We start from the raw sequence: 9569 nt of genomic DNA, 5'->3' as shown, positions 1-9569 counted from the left end.
TTCATCTGTGCTCTCCCCGCAGCCCCTGTGCAGGAGCCTCGGCAGGAATCCTACCTGTGGACGTCATCTCGCCTTCACGCACCTTTCCTACCTTAACCCCTCCTCCGTAGTCCCTCAGTTCTATCTCAGCGGAGGCTTCAAACCCTGGTCGGAAGGAGAATAGAGTTTATTCAGCGAAGTCTCACCGGGAAGGGAAGAGCCCGGCCCGTTAGGAGGCGCTGGCCTAGCTGCGAAGGCCCGGGAACTCCCAAGCGCAGGCCACACCGTGTCTGCAGGCCTGCTGGGCATGCCGCTGGTCTGAGCTGCAGGCTTCACAGCCAGCTGAGTGTGTGCGAAGGCAAGCGGTTGAGCGTCTATTCCCCCAAACGCCTGCGGAGTCCCGGATTTCTGTTCCCCCCCACGTGGGAGCGGGGCAGGGGCAGGAATCCCCTCCGCCAACCAACAGTGCAGAAACCGGTTACTGGGAAGTCTTCACCTGCAATGCTTTTGTTTGTCCCTGTCACTGTCCCCAGCCATCTTTTGGGGTGTCTTCCATTTGGGAGCAGTTCCCTTAAGAACACCTTGGCCCAGTTTCACAACTTTTTAGCCCCCTTCATTTGTTTTGCTGTGATAGCGAGTCCTGAGCTGAATCCTCCTGTTGTCCTCCTTCCCAGAGGGTTTTTGGGAGAGGCAAGGGGGTGCGGCAGGGGACGGGGGGATCTTCCCATCAGCTTTGCCCTTGTTCTTCCCTATATTGGCCTGTCGTGTGAGGTGGGGACAGGCCTCTGGGACCAGCTCCCAGGTCTGGGGTCCTTTGCCATCTTGCTTCTTGACTATTAGGGACGAGGGTCCCCTTCCCAGGCAGCTCTTGCCGTCCAGGGTCTGTCCGCTGTTCAGGGGTGGAGGGAACCACAGCCCCGCACTGCCTGAGCAGACAGGCAGCGTGCGTGCTGCCGAAGCTGGGCTCCCTCCAGCCAGCACCCCGCTCTGAGTGGGCACATCCCCAGGAAGGGCAGAGTGTCTTCAAGGACCGGCCCCTCCCTCTGCCCCAGCTCCTTGTTCAGGCTCAGACACGCAGGGGGAGCATGGTACGGGTCTGAAGGCAGGCGGGCTGGGTCAGGAACTGGCGCCCCCATGGACGCCTGTGTGCGGGAGCTGCCCTACTTCGGCTCCCGCCTGCTGTGCTGGGAAGAATCTTTGCTCTCCGTCCTCAGCTCTGGCCTCTGCCACAGTTCAGGACGGCAGGCGACGTGGCACGTCCCATGGGAGGATGGAAGAGGGGAGGGTACACGGTCTCGGTTCCTAATCGTGGCATTTGAATGGGCAAAGCGAGGGTGCCAGCCGTGAAAGGGGACGTGGCACAGTGCAAAGAGCACAGGCTTCAAGTCAGACAGTTACAGGTTCAAACCCAAAGTGGGCATGCATCAGCTGGGGCATCTTTAGCGAGTAACCGTCCAGGCTTCAGTCTGTCATCCCTAAAATGACTCGTTGGGGAGTTAGGACACCTTGAGAGCACTAACCCATGACCTGTCCTTCCTCAGTCATCATTTGCTGCTGCTGCTGGGGCAGGGCCCATGGCGGGAGCAGCCGCACCCAGCCGCCTACCAGGCCAGACCAAGGACCCCCCAGCCGCCGCACAGCCAGAAGAGGATCGGGTTCAGAAAACAGTCAATCTGGTCCTCCTTAACCAATGCGCAGCCTGATTCAACTCTAGCCAAGAAACATTTAAAACCGCAAAAAGTAAAAAGAAACAGGATACTATGTACTCTTTGGCACTTCCATTCTTACTCAGCTCAGCACCCCCCCCCCCCCGGCCCGCCCCATTCGGCACCTGAGCGTGCAGCCTGCCAGGCAAGGCTGGGCCGCAGGCAGCTTCAGGGATAAAACAAGAACTTGAAACAGAGGGCCAAAAGAGAGAAAAGTCTTAGTCAATCTTTCTCATGATTGCAGACTCAACACTCCCAGACACACTATTATCGGGGAGAAATCAACAGTAGAGGAAAAGGACAATTCACTTCAACCAAGTTGGAATTGTCTTAAAATGTAACTAAGGTTCAACAAAATATCTATGCCTATATTGTATCAGTAAATGTTTGATGAAACACTACCGGTAAGAGCTTGTTGCAAGAGCAGGTGTTGAACATGTTGCTTTTTAAGTACTCTTGTACTTTAACGTGTTATTTTAAACCCAAAGCCAAAATTATATTTCGTGGGAAACCCCTAGTGACTTTGTTATTTAAATCAAACAAAACAAGGATGCCTGTTATCACCATTACCACTTAGCGGTGTTCCGGAAGTTCTGGGCAATACATTAGGACACGAAACAGAAAGGAGGCAAAAAAAATATCATCAAGAACAACAATGTGTCCTCATTATTTGCAGATGATTGCCACTTATTGGTTCATTAATTCACCAAATATACACTAAGAGCCTCTTCCACATCCCACTCCATTCAGGGGCTCAGAATGCCAAACTGTCCTCACAGAGCTGACATGAGGCAGGACGGTGGAGAGACAGGAAAAAAAAAAAAGTGAAACAAAATAAAGAAGGTGCCTTGGAGAAAACTCAAGCAGCCAGTGGAGTCATAGAGGGGACAGAGCCATTCTGTATCAGGTCTATTTGGAAGGGCTATTTGACACAGCCTGAAAGGTACCAAAGAGCAAGCTGTGGGGCAATTGGGGAGTAGACAGGGCAAGGCTCTGGGATAGGGACAAGGTTAGCGAACTGAAGGATGAGCAGAGCAATGTGCCCAGGGAATAACTAGGGGAAGGGAAAGGGCCCAAGTCAGGACCAAGAAGCATTGAACCAGAGGGCTCATTATAGGCAGAGTAATGGCCCCCAAAGATGGCCATGTCCTAATGTTTGGAACTTGTGATTATGCTAGGTTACTTGGCAAAGGAGAATCAAGTTTGCAGACAGAAGTAAGGTTGCTCATTTGACCTTGAGATGAGGAAATTATTCTGGATTATCTGGGTGGTCCCAATGCAATCACAAGTGTCCCTAAATATAAAAGAGGGAGGCAGAAGAACCGGTGTCAGAATGATGTGTGACATAACAAAGACTCAGCAGGCTACTGCTGGCTTTGAAGACCGAAGGGGGCACAGCCAGGGAATGCAAGCAGCCCCTAGACATTAGAAAGTGTGACAACACAGATTAACTCCTAAACTCTCCAGAAAGGGACATAGCCCTACTTTGATCACCTGATCTTAGGCCAATGGCACCAATCTTGGACTTCTGATCTCCAGAATCGTACGATAATAGGTTTGTGTTTTTAAGCCTCTAGTTTGTGTTCATTTGTAACAATAAGAAACCAATACAATGGCGGATTACGTGGATTTATTTTCAAATATTGAACTACCACTGCATCCCTGGAATAAGCCCAATTAGTGTTGGTGTATAATTTTATAGATTGATAAATTCTGCTTTCTAATGTTAAGAATTTTTTCATCTACGCTTATGAAGGCTATTGGTCTGTAGATGTCATTTTTGTGCTATCACTGTGCCTCCTGATAGCAGGCTAATGCTGATTTCATATAAAGGACTGGAAAGTGTTCCCTGGGAGAAATTTCTAGAATTAGAATTCTACAGCTGCTTGGTAAAATTTTGCAGTTAAGCCACTTGGACCTGGATATTTATAGGGTTTTAAACTGCAGCTTCAGTACCTCTAAACTTCCAGGGCTACTTAGATTATTTTATGTTAGGTGAACTCGGTAATTTGTAGTTTTCGAAAACTTGGTTCGCCTCATCGAAGTTGCTGAATTGTGCAGAGCTGCGTGTAGTATTCCTTTGTTGTCCTTCTGATGTTTGCAGGGTCTGTAGTAATATCCTTTGTTTCACTCCTGATACTGATCATTTCTCTTCTCCATTTTTAAGATTTTTCAGTCTTGCTAGAAGTCTGTCAATGTTATTGATCTTGTCAAAGAATCTGTTTTGGTTTTGTTGATTCTTTTCTATTATTTTTCTGCTTTCAATTCCTTTGATTTCTGCCCTCATTTTTTATTATTTCTGCCCAATTATTTCTGTTCTGCTTGCTTTGTGCTTATTTTGGTCCAGTTTCTCAAGACGGGAGCTTATATTATTGATGTAAAACATTGTTCCTTTCTTATGAAAGCATGTAGTGCTATACGTTTCCCCTCTATGCACCACCCCAGCTGTCCTGCATTTTATTATGTTGTATTTTCACTGTCATTCAGTTCATTCCATTGTCATTCATGTTCCTTTTTTTTTTTTAATTGCCCTTGAGACTTCCTCTTTGACCTGGGTATTATTTAGAAGTGCGTTGTTCAGCTTCCAAGTGTTTGGAGATTTCCTTTTTTTTTTTTTTTTTTTTTTAATTTCTGGTTTGAATTTATTACGGTTAAAGAACACAATCTGTATGATTTCAACTTTTAAAAATTTGATGAGATTTACTTTATGGCACAGGATATGCCCTACCTTGGTAAATGTTCCATGGGCACCTGGGGAAAAAAAATGCATAATCTGCTATTGTTGGGTAGAATGTTTTATAAATGTCAATTAGTTTCCATTGGTTGATGATGAATTCTTCTATATCCTTGTTAATTTTCTAATTGTTCTATCAAATATTGAGAGAGGGACGTTGAAGTCTTGAAATGTATTTTTGTGGCTCTGTTTCTCCTTTTAGTTCTAGCAGTCTCTTCATTCGATTTTGTAGTGTTGTTCTTTGGAGCACGCACACATGTGAGACTGCTCTGTCTTCTTAAGAGGTGGACCCTTCTATTATTAATAATGTTCCTTTCCATCCCCGATCATTTTCCTTGACCCACGGTCTACTTTGTCTGACAATACAACCACACCTGCTTTGTTTTGATTAGTGTTTGAATATCTCTCTTCATCTTTTAATGTTCAACCTATTTGCAATATTAGGAGTTTCTTATAGACATTGTACAGTTGGGACATTTTAAAACTCAACTTGCCGATCTCCATCTCTTGACCACATACATTTAATGTGATTATTGATGTAAGGATTAAGTCTCCCATTTCTTTAAATGTTTGTTTTGCTTTTAATTTCTCAGTTCTCACTTTCTTACTTTCCTGTAGATATTAAGACAAGTCTTTAAAGCAATTTTAGGTTCACAGCAAAATATATAAAGTACAGAGATTTCCCATATACGTTCTATACCCACACACAAGCCTCCCCCATTAACAACACTCACCAAAGGGGTACATTTGTTACCAAGGATGGAACTACATTGACACGTCATAATCATTCAATGTCCACAGTTTACCTTAGGCTTCACTCTTGGTGTTGTACATTCTGTGGGCTTGAGATATGTATAATGACATGTATCCATCATTATAATATCATACAGAGTGATTTCATTGACCTAAAAATGCTCCGTGCTCGGTCTATTTATTCCCTCCTCCAACTCCTGGCAGCCACTGATCTTTTTATCGTTTCTATAGTTTTGATTTTCCAAAATATCGTATAGTTGAAATCACGCAGGATGTAGTCTTTCCAAATTGGCTTTTATTTCCACTTAGTAATATACATTTAAGGTTACTCCATGTCTTTTCATAGGTTGATAATGTATTTCTTTTTAGTGCTCAATAACATTCCATTGTCTGTGTGTACTATGGTTTGTATTTCCACTCATAAGGACGTACTGATTGTTTAGTTGCTTCTAAGTCTAGGCAATTAGGCATAAGGCTGCTATAAACAGCCACATGTGGGTTTTTGCATGGACATCAGTTTTCTACTCTTTTGTGTGAATACCAAGGAGTACAACTGCTGGATGCTGTGGTAAGAGGTGGTTTAATTTTGTAAAAAACTGCCAACTGTCTTCCAAAGTAACGGAAAGGACGGAAAGGACGGAACAGATTTCATATTACAGTTGAACTTTGAACAATGCAAGGGTTAGGGGCACCGACCCCCTGTGCAGTTGAAAAATCTACGTAAAACTTCTGACTCTCCCAAAACTGAACTACTAATAGCCTATTGTCGATTGGAAGCCTTACCAATAACCAGGAACCTTATTGACAAGGTAAAAGTCAATTAACACATATTCTGTATGTTACATGCATTCTTACAATAAAGTATACTAGAGAGAAGAGAAGGTTATTAAGAAAGTCATATGGAAGGGGCGTCTGGGTGGCTCAGTTGACTAAATGTCTGCCTTCGGCTCAGGTCATGATCGCTGGGTACTGGGATCCAGTCCCACACTGGGCTCCCTGCTCGGTGGGGAGCCTGCTTCTCCCTCTCCCTCTGACCCTCCCCTACTCTCTCTCAAATAAATAAAATCTCTTTGAAAAGAAAAAAAAAATCATATGGAAGAGTGTAGATTCATAGCACTGTACATGTATTTATAGAAAGATACGGTGTTGAGGTGGCAAGGACAGGGGCGGTGGGCCCGGCCCACAGACGATGATGATCAGCAGCCTGATGGCCTCAGCTCAGCTGCCCGGGAGGCCTGTGGGTGGCAAGGGCGCCTGAAAGTGCAGCACAGCCGCCCCATCTGCCTGGAGGTGCGCCGCCAGCCCCTGGTCACCTGCGGCGGTGGCCACATGGGAGTCCGCCAGCCTCCAGGAGGCGACCAGGGGGAGACCCACCACCAGGAGTCTGTGCCTGGCTGGGAGGTCCCACGTCCTCAGCTACCCCTGCACAGTCCCAGGGCCAGAGCAGAGGACTGGCGGACCTGGGCACTGGGGCCGCCAGCCATCCTTGCCCACTGGGTGCATTCCTATATGTGAGCCCCACCTTCTGCCTGCCAGTTCTGGGGCCTGCTGCTGGTCTCAGTGGACCTCCCCACATACGCAGAGAGCAGCAGGTGAGAGCTTTGTGCCAGTCACCTTACTGTCAGTCCTGTGGGAGACTGGCAGGGCAGCTGTATTAAAATGCCATGTGGGGGGCGCCTGGGTAGCGCAGTTGTTAAGCGTCTGCCTTCGGCTGAGGGCGTGATCCCAGAGTCCTGGGATCGAGCCCCACATCGGGCTCCACTATGAGCCTGCTTCTTCATCTCCCACTCCCCCTGCTTGTGTTCCCTCTCTCGCTGGCTGTCTCTCTGTCGAATAAATAAAATCTTTAAAAATATTTTAAAAGATAAAATAAAATGTCATGTGTCTTTTACTGTCAACTTAAAAAAAAAAAAAAGAAAGAAAAAAGAAAAGAAAAATCCACAATCCACCTGTTAGTGGACCCATGCAATTCAAACGTATGTTGTTCAAGGGTCAGCTGTATTTACCATACGAAAAATGACAAGCATGTGCTTCTCCTGTGTCCCTGAAACGAGAGTTAGGTCAAATGCAAAGACACAGTCTGTAGTATAAGTGAGGAACACAGAAATTTGGCCATTTATGTACAAGAGAAGGAGGGTCCTCTCCCCTTCGAGAGTCTCCTTGGAAACCTCTTACTCTAGCCCTTTGGAATAAATAAGTATCTCCAGGGCCCAAATAAGCTCAACATGTCAGCTTTTTAAAAATGTACAAATGTCTGCGTGTCCTGGTTTCATCCCTTTTGAAATTTCAAAAGCCACTGCCTAGGAAGATAACGCTCTAACCTAGGTGTCCGTCCTAGAACAAAAAAAAAAAATTTCTTTTTTTTTTTGCACTCTCGGCGAGATAAGACAAAGCTACTGGATGGAAATGGTTCGCTCTGCCTGCAGGGAAACCAATGATTGCAGATCTAATCCTAATGATAGGTGCAAAGTAACATGTCTCTCAGGGGGAAGTGAAAAAATGCTCTAGTGAATATTAATTTCTGGGTCTCTGGAGTCTGAGGCTTTAATAAGAACACTGAGAAATCCAGGGGAGATGTATTTTCCAAAAAAAAACAAAACAAAACAAAAACTAAAACAAAAACAAAACAAAAAAAAACTAAAACAAAACAAAAAACCAAACCCTTATCTCTTTCATTCCATTAACCCTTTCCCCATTTAAACTGTCAACTATTTTCTCTGCATACAAGGAGAACCACACCAGAAAATGCAGTAATTTTTTTGTTTCAACCAAACATAATTTAGAAAAGTCAAAAGAAAAAGGAAAATCGTATTTACTCATATTTTTACCCTTTGTTTTTCTGTATTCCTTACTGCTGTTCTAAGATTCTTCCTTTTTTTTGTAATAGCTTTATTGAGAGCTAGCTCAGCTACATACAATTCACGGACATCAAGCGTACAATTCAACAGTTTTTAGTATATTCACAGAGTTGTGCAACCATCACAATGATCAACTTTAGAACATTTTCATCACCCCCAAAAGAAACCCCCCACTCTTCAGCTATCACCCTCCAAGTCCCAGGCAACCACCAATTGACTTTCTCGCTGTGCAGATCTGCCTATCCTGGAGATTTCATATAAATGGAATCTTGAAATAATAATGTTTTCTGACTGCCTTCTTTCACTTAGCATAACATTTTCTAGGTTCATCCCTGTCGTAGCATGGATCAGTCCTTCATCCCTTTATACCGCCAAATAATATTGATAATATCCCACTGTGTGGATACACCATATTCGATTCATCAGTTGATGGACTTCTGGGTTGTTTCCACTTTTTGGCTATTATGAATAACGCTGCCATGAATGTTTATGTGCAAATTTCTATGGCTTTCATTTTTCTTGGGTATCCACCGAGGAGTCAAACTGCTGGGTCATGTGGTAACTCTAGGTTTCCACCTTTAAGGAAGTGCCAAATGGTTTTCCAAAGCAGCTGCACCATTCTACATTCCCACCAGTAACGTCTGAGGGCTCCGATTTCCCCACATCCTCACCAGCACCTGTTACTGTCTTTTCCATAATAGCCATCCCACTGAGAAGGGAGCTTATCTCACTGTGGCTTTGCTTCGCATTTTTCTGCTAATGGTGTGGACCCTCTTCATATCTGATTATTGGCCATTGGTTTATCTTCTTTAGGAAAAGGTCTATTCAGATACTTTGTCCATTTTTAACCTTTTTTTAAAATGACTGAATTGTTAGAGTTCTATATATATTATAAATGCAAGACCCCTACCAGATACGTGATCTGAAAAAAATCTTTTTCCATTGTGTGGGCTGTCTTTTCACTTAAGGGAAAAAAAAAAGTTTTATTATTTTAGAGAGGCGGGGAGGGGCAGAGAGACCCCCAGGCAGACTGCACACCCAGCAGGAGCCAGATGCAGGGCTGGATCACAAGAGTTGGCTGCTTAACTCACTGAGCCACCCAGGCACCCCAAGTCTTTTCACTTTCTTGATGGTGTTTTTGAAGTACCAAAGTTAAAAATTTTTATGAAATTCAAATTATCTATTTTTCCTCTGGTTCTTGTGTGTAGGGTGTCCTATTTAAGGAAGGAATGCCAGATCCAAGGTCACAAAGATGTGCTCCTAGGTTTTCTTCTAAGAGTTTTACTTTTTTTTTTTTTTCTCTTAAGAGAGAGAGAAAACACGTGTGTGTTTGGGGTGGGGGGGTGGGACAGAGGGAGAGCGAGAATCCCAAGCAGGCTCCATGCTCAGTGTGGAGCTGGACACGGGGTTCAATCCCACAACCCCAAGATCACACCCTAAGCCAAAATCACCAGTCGGACACCCAACTGAATGAGCCACCCAGACGCCCCCTTCTAAGGGTGTTATAGTTTCAGCTCTTAAATTTAGGTCTTTGATCTT

The sequence above is a fragment of the Ursus arctos genome, unplaced genomic scaffold (genome assembly GCF_023065955.2).
Source record: "Ursus arctos isolate Adak ecotype North America unplaced genomic scaffold, UrsArc2.0 scaffold_17, whole genome shotgun sequence".
NCBI lineage: Eukaryota > Metazoa > Chordata > Mammalia > Carnivora > Ursidae > Ursus > Ursus arctos.
This window is presented reverse-complemented; position numbering follows the sequence as displayed.